The 7,990-nt window shown below is 34.8% G+C and overlaps 1 long non-coding RNA gene and 1 pseudogene across 1 annotated transcript; both read right to left on the bottom strand.

Annotated features, from left to right (window-relative positions):
* Positions 1–1,519: 1,519 nt before the first annotated feature.
* LOC114414373 lies at positions 1,520–2,711 on the bottom strand (annotated as a pseudogene).
* Positions 2,712–3,284: 573 nt separating this feature from the next.
* LOC114414382 lies at positions 3,285–3,552 on the bottom strand. The gene is made up of 2 exons (XR_003667206.1): positions 3,454–3,552; positions 3,285–3,362 (listed from the first exon to the last, which is right to left on the bottom strand). It is a non-coding gene; the product is annotated as an uncharacterized LOC114414382 (long non-coding RNA).
* Between the last annotated feature and the right edge of the window lie 4,438 nt (positions 3,553–7,990).

Genomic DNA, 7,990 nt, shown 5'->3' with positions numbered 1-7,990 from the left:
GGAAGGATGCTTCAATGGAGGAAAAGAAAGAGGGAGAGAAAGAGAGAGGGGGGAGCACGAAATTGAAGGAATAAAAGAGGGAGAGAAGTGGCACTTTGAAGTATGTCTCACAAGACTCTCATTCATCAAAGTTACAACAAGTGTTACACATGCTTCTATTTATAGACTTGGTAGCTTCCTTGAGAAGCTTTCTTGAGAAAACTTCCTTGAGAAGCTTTTTTGAGAAAACTTCCTTGAGAAGCTAGAGCTTAGCTGCACACACCCCTCTAATAACTAAGCTCACCTCTTTGAGAAGCTTCCTTGAGAAGATTCCTAAAGAAGCTAGAGCTTAGCTACACACACCCCCTATAATAGCTAAGCTCACCCCCATGCCAAAATACATGAAAATATATAAAAAAAAGTCCCTAATACAAAGACTACTCAAAATGCCCTGAAATACAAGGCTAAAACCCTATACTACTAGAATGGCCAAAATACAAGGCCTAAAAGAAGGAAAAATCTATTCTAATATTTACAAAGAAGAGAGGACCCAACCTTGGTCCATGGGCTCAGAAATCTACCCTGAGATTCATGAGAACCCCAAGGCCTTCTTTAGAAGCTCTAGCCCAATCCTCTTGGAGTCTTCTATCCAATACCCTTGCGGGGTAGGATTGCATCACCCTGAACACGATAGCATCCCAGATAACCTCACTACAAGGAAAATGACTTTTACCTACAATCAAAATCTATCACTAGAAGTCCAAAATCCGTAGGTAGATGTATAAAGGACTTTGTCCTACAGACGTTTTTTGCATCAACTTTGAAGGGGTATACAGTGACAACTAATAGTCTGTCACTATAGGCTTTACCTACGGATATATTTTTACCTACAGTCAAATTTAACTATCACAATAGGTAACACCTACTATTTCAAATGTGCAGGTAAAAGATATTAATTTATACCTATAATCTCTAACTATAGGTAAAAGTCAATTTACTTGTACCTACAGTCTTCTGTAGGTAAATGTCATATAATAATAATAAAACTAGTTCCTAATTACACTCTTTGTTGATTATAATTTTTAATTAAATATACATGAGCTTATTATTATGCTACACAAAGTTAGAGATCTGCTACAGCATGACCTTTGAAAAGTTACAACAACCTGCTACATACAATTAAATTTTTGTTAGCCTAATTTGTGATTATTGTAACTAGATTGTGTGCTTTTTAACATATTGCAGCCCTTGATCCATTGTCATTGTGAAATGATCTAGCATTAGTAGTGCTATAGAAAATTTTCCAATTCACTTTGCCTTGTTTTTTAGTACCATGTGCATAGTCCTTCCTAAGTATATATTTTTGGTGCACCATGACCCTCTTTCCATGGAGGGAATCATCACTAAAATGTAACAAGTTTCTAAATTTCTAAATGTATAAAAGAGTTAATTCGAGTTGCTGGACAAATAGACAAAGTAAAACCAAACACTTGAACATTTTGTCGCCGGCTCACATCTTCATTACCATCTAAATCATGTTCCTGAAATAACATTTTGTCGTCGGCTCGCATCTTCATTACCATCTAAATTTCAACTCACCTCTAGTTAAGATTGTTTGTAGTTTGATGATCTTTACTGGTAGAACCATTTGTAGGTACCTAAATTAAAAGAATGTTTTTTCTTTGTAAAGTATCATATCATAGTTAAATCGTTGAATAAGTAGAATTATAAATTCATACCTCTTGATCTATAGCTTCTAAGACTTGATTAATTTGTGGATCTTCTGCAAATCATACTTTAAGAACAGCTACAAGGTTTCCAAGCAAATTCTCCAACTTTTGAATTCTATTGTTTGCATAAGAGCTTTGAGATGAACTTGCTTGATGTGGAAGCTTGCCAAGACAACACACACGTCCTCTTTTTTCAGGTCCTTTGACTTTTGAATATATATCATTTGTCCAATTAGTAGAATCTTGGGTGCTTTATAAATTTTGTGAACTCTCTGTTTCAACCATTTTCTTTTTCAGTTCATCCTACATAAATACACCTTATAAATTATTATCATACATCAATATCCTGAATACTTCAATATCACTAAACAAAACTCATCTCCACATTAGTTACTCCCCCTCACCCCATAACCTTCTATTAGAAAATTTAGCAAAACAAAGAAAAAGTATTGAAATAAAAATTAAAATTCTTACAATTACAATGGCAGCCTTTTCAGTAACAATGCTTCCTTCTTTACGAGTTCGAGTGTCGATATAAATTTCCGCCCTAGAAGGTTGCACTCCCTTAGCCTTTGTTGTCTAACATTAGTTAAAAAAATCAATCATCCTATTTGTATTAAACAATTTAATAATAAAAAATATAAAAAAGACAAACCATCTCATGAATCCGTCTTGGAAGATTATTGGTTCCCATGCAATGCAAGTTCTCATATTTTGAGCAGCTCCTTTTGTTGATGTTGCTTATTTTCTATAACCAACAAATATAAAAAGTCAATAATAAAAATAAACATATAATATATAATTGTTATGTTAGCAAAAGGTTGGTGACATTGTCATGTATACCTGTCCTTTCTCAAAACACCAATAATGTACTAAATCACGATATTGAGAAGGATCAACCCTTTGATCTAGGATGTGAGCATCCATTTCCTCCTTAGTTTTGGTCTCATCATATCCTTTTGATTTCAATTCATATTTAAATTGCTTCCATTTCAGACTCATGTCATTAATCAATATTTTCTTTGTTTGTTCAGTTAATTCAGGAACAAATCGAAACTTACTCTATTATGAGTATCATTAACAAACAAAAAAGATCATTTTGTTAGACATTAGAAGACATAAAATTTTACAAGAAGCAAGATGAAACAACACTTATAAAGTTTTATACCAGACCTGAATTGATTCAACCATGTCAGTAATATAGTCCTTAGGCATGTCTTTCCAACTAAGAAAATTGATAGGAGCACATTGGTGTCTCCTTACCAAGCTCCCAATTGCATTCAATATAGTTTTCCCTTCCCAACCCATAGGATTTCCCCAATGATCTACTTCAACAAGTATGAATTCTCCATCTGGCAAGTCCCACACATCTAGCATATGTGTATAACCTCTGGTTCTCTTCTTACCTAAATCATTCATGGATATGACATTTATCAAACACACACACACACAGATTTGAACTATATGGAAAAAAGAAACTCACTAGTAAATTTAATCTTATAATATTCTAAAAGATATTCAACTCAAACATAATTGTACATATAATTCTAACCCAAAAAAGCATATGTGTATAAATACCTTTAGTTGATCTTTCACTTGCACTTTCAAGAGAAGTATGAGACTGAACATGACTATCTTCTTGTATGTGTTGTTCTGTTTGTGATTGTTGATTTAGTTAATAAACAATTGTGTTATAAATAATTTAATATAAAATAAAGAAATTAAGTTAATAAAATCTTTATACCTCCTTCAAATTGTGCATTTTCTTCAAGTATAGAGTTGTTATTTTGGTTCACTTCAGTAGAGCTTTCAATTGATTGCTCTTTTGCTTGTGATTGACCATATACATCTCTGATTTTAGCATGCACAACAACAAGCCAACCATTTTGTGTTTTATTCTCCACATAGAATACTTTCTTAGCTTGAGATGCAAAAAACAAATGGATCCTCACATATATCATTCCCTATATGTTGCAAATAATTGAAAATCACTAATGTCATACCGAAGTTATCAATTTTGCAACCCCTGTTTATATCAACCCAATCACACTTGAAAAGTATAGCCTTGTGAATTTATTGAGATAATTTGGATAAGAGAGAGCGCCACCATGTAGATTTTCATTATTTCTAATAGATTAAACCAAAGACGAGAACAAGAATAACTAAACATGTAGAGTTTCTTAATAACCTCCAAAAACTTGGAACAAAATGATTGAGAAGAAAATGAGTCATAACACTAATTTATAGATTGAGTCATTCACTATTCCACCTATCAGGTCCTAAATTTTCCCATTATGAGAAATTTAGGCCAATAGGAACAGTGTGAACTGAAAAGGTTTTCAAAAAGGCCATTAACTAAAGCTTAGGCCAGTACCAATATATCCTACAACCCAAATTAGAGGTTAAAATCCCCAACTAATTTGGGGAAATCATTCAACTCCATTCTCATAGACATAATCTTTTCAAACTTAAGGATTGAAATCCTAACAAGTTTGTAAATACATGCAGAGGTGACACTGTACAAGAAAGAGATTAGAAAGGGTGAACATCACAAAATCAGCAACACAATGATGGAAAACTGTATAACAGAACAAAGATTAAGTAACATTCCAATTGAAAGTTAAGGTTCTTGTCCCCCTTTTCCCCTCCTAATCTAGAGTAACAATAAAATTATGAAGGGAGATTAAGCAAACATACCAGGTGCGGCGTTCGGTGCAAAAATAAAAATAAAAACTACTGATCAACCAATTAAATAATTAAACTAAACCAAAACCATACCAACCCCATACAATTAATTAAAACATGCACTACAGGAAACAAATAATAGTACTCGTACTATACTACTATCAGCTTCTAAACGATACTAAAAAATATATAAATAAAATAGCCATGAGAGTCCAACTTACATTAACTTGGTCTAAGCCCATTTATTAGAAAAACCAGAGGCTTATGAACCCTACATATGAGGTTCACATGTTTCCATTCATATTTCTTATAAGACTCTTTTATGCACCTTATTCTCATTATCCCACTTCTACCTACAAATTTTATTCACTTCCTCCCACTCAAGTCCTTTCTTTTCAAACATAAAATACAATACCAAAAACACGTAAAATATTGTATGTAGGTTTTATTCTTTTATGCAAAATTAAGCATCAGAAAACATCTCACTACAAAATTAAGCAAAGATCGAAACCTAAACACACAAGATGCAGCTACAAAGTAGATCCACATCAGCAAGAGCAAAGGAGGTCAAAAGAATTTCGATCAAGAAAACACAACATAAGTTTATGGATCCAGTAACCAAAAACAGCATGTAAGCACAAAAATTCATCCAAAATATAAGGTGAAACACACAAATCGCAGAATCGGTGATCGAAACGCATGTTGCGCAAACGAAACCCTTTTTGCAGGGGAAGTGGTTCGGTGGTGGAGCAAAGGCAGAAGCAACAGCAACAACAGCTGCAAAGGGAAGTGATTTTAACAGAATGCCAGGGAAACCATTTTCTATCTCCCAAACCCTGCTCCTTTACTTTTTTCTTATCTTATTTTAACTTGTAAAATTTATTCTCTTGCACGGATAATAAGATTACGTTGAATAAAATATTTCAATTTTTTTAAAAAATTATTAACTAAAAAATTTGCTTAATTTTTTATAAGGAAAACTTTTTTTTTGTAATGAGTGTTTTAAAAATATTACTTGAAATAGTATTTTTTAAAATGTTAACTTATAACTTTTTATGTTTTTTTACTCTTAATAATTTATTAGTTATTCTTATTTAATAAATTATGATTTTATAATTTAATAAATTAAATTTTTAGTTTTTAATTAACTTTTAAGTTAATTTTATCCCACGTAACTTATGTTTAAAGTTCGAAATGTATAACTTTTATATTATTATAATTTTTAAACTATCATTTGAGGTTATACCTACACCAACCAATGGTAGGTATAAGACTTTTTGAGGTTATACCTACACCAATCAATTATAGGCATAAGTTTTATGAAGTTTTATCTACATCACGCAGTTGTAGGTATAAGTTTTTTAGAATTTTGCCTACATTGTTCTTTTGTAGGTAGTAATCCTTGAGTTTTACCTACACTAATCAATCATAGGCACAAGTTTTTTTGGAGTTTTACCTACACAATGTAGTTGTAGGTAGAAGTCTTTTTTTTTTAGTTTTAATGAATTTGCCTACACCAAATAATGGTTGGTACAAACTGTTGAGTTTTACCTACATTAGTCAAGTGTAGGTAGAAATATTTGAGATTTACCTACACTAATTCATGTCTGTGGGAAAAGGCATCCATAGGCATAGGTCATTTTTCTTGTAGTCTGGAAAGGCTTCCAAAAATGTTGTGGGATGGTCAATGTCATCAAATATAAGGGATCATCGACCTCATGATCCGACCTATCTGTAGGTTTTGGGGGTCCCACAGCTCCCTGTTTATCCAACAAAGTGAATTAAAATTAGGAAATTACAGTGAAAAATTGAATTGAAAAAAGAAGAATTTAATGAAAGCAAAATACCTGTTCCGATAAACACTTCACGAGATGTGTCGGCCAAGCAAGGAAGGTGTTAAGTGTTTGTCCCACTAAGTTAACCTCGTCAGTGGGTACAGGAACAGGAGCATCTGCATCTTTAACCTCCTCAACACTGACCTTCACTTGATCATGCAACAAAGGGATGTTGTGAACGGTTATGGATCCCTCATAAACTCTTCCTAGGGGAACCAGCCGGGGAGGATTTTCTTCGATGTACAACCCGCATTTGTCTGAGTCACCCGTGTCTGGATCGTTCCCTGAGGGATCAACACAACTCTCCTTTGTGCTGACACGAGCAGCTAAAGGACCAACCTCAGGCCCCAGAGGCAGTGCATGTACTTGTGATTCCATCTGTGACTGAAAATGGGACTGGATCTGGCTGAAGGATTACATCAGTTGTCGAATGACTTATTTTGTGATTGATTCCTCCAATTGGTCCCTAATTTGTTGAGTCAGCTGCTCTAGTTCTTCGGGAGCCATGAAAGAAGAAGTGAGGAAGGTCCGTGGAGCCGATCCAAAGTATTGCTTGATGGTCACACCGGCTCCAGTGGCACGCACACGACCAGGGTGTTCTGGTCGCCCAATGGCAGCAGTCAGGACATCCTGACATCCATGGGGGACAAAGGAACCCTGTGACGCCTGCTCCTCCAATAAGTCCTATACAGAGAACATTTATTTGTTTAGTCAATCACAAAATAAACATAAATAATTACAATTATTAATTGAAAGTGACTTACAATCTTCTCAGCAATTTCCTTTGTTGACTCAGACGTCATCTGGATAGTTTTCTTTGTGCAGGCCATCTTCCACTTCATGTGCCGTCTGATGGGAGATGGAGGGTCAATCATGGCCCCAGTGCTTCCAGATTGAGCAACTTCCTCTAGTTTTTTCTTTGTCTTCTCAACCATCAGCTCTTGTTCTAAATATTCATAACCCCCACGAGAAAACACGTGAGGGGCAGTGTTTTGCTTCAGGATGGCCTGTGCCTTTTTCCGCACATCCTGCAAAAGTTGAACATTAATGAAACTGATGATTACAATGTATTATAATAAGTGAATTTTAATTTGAAAACAATGAAAATGACAAAGTACATACCTCCCACGAGGGGTATTTGTGACTCTGACAAAACTGAGCCCATTTCTCCTTGTTAATGTCGTATTTTTCGCAAACAGTGTCATCCACACTGCCCTTATCTCTACAAGTGCCCATTTTGACATTAAATCATACTTAAATTTTCTCCACCGCTCCCCCACAGTCTAAAGTATTTTCTTCTTTGTCCTAACGTCAGATGGTTCAGTCAGGGATATCAAATTCAGCCTGACAAACAACAAATTAGGTTTTATTATTAGTAAATTATAAATTTTGCCTAATAAACAAAATGCAAGATGAAAACTAAAATACCTGAATATCCTCCCATATCAAATCCTTTTGAGCAGCATGGACTTGCTTCCAATTCTCATATGTTACATCGACCTTATCGCAAGCGACAATCCCCAAATATGTTCTTAATTTCTTCTTGTGGGGATTGTCGGCCTTCCCAGTCGAAGGGTCGACATGGACCATCGGTCTGTATGCCCTAGCTGGTCTAGTCTCCAATGATCTTAGTCGTGTGGCTTTTCTTGTCCGCTTCAAGGTAGATGACAATTGTGATGCTGCTTCAGTAGGAGGAGGAGGAGAAGGAGGAGGAGGATGAGAGCTGAGTGGAGTAGCCACCAGCCTATAAAGAAACAAACT

The sequence above is a fragment of the Glycine soja genome, chromosome 6 (assembly GCF_004193775.1).
Source record: "Glycine soja cultivar W05 chromosome 6, ASM419377v2, whole genome shotgun sequence".
In the NCBI taxonomy this organism is placed as follows: domain Eukaryota; kingdom Viridiplantae; phylum Streptophyta; class Magnoliopsida; order Fabales; family Fabaceae; genus Glycine; species Glycine soja.
The sequence above is the reverse complement of the archived record's forward strand: the minus strand, read 5'-3'. Positions and strand labels throughout refer to the sequence as shown.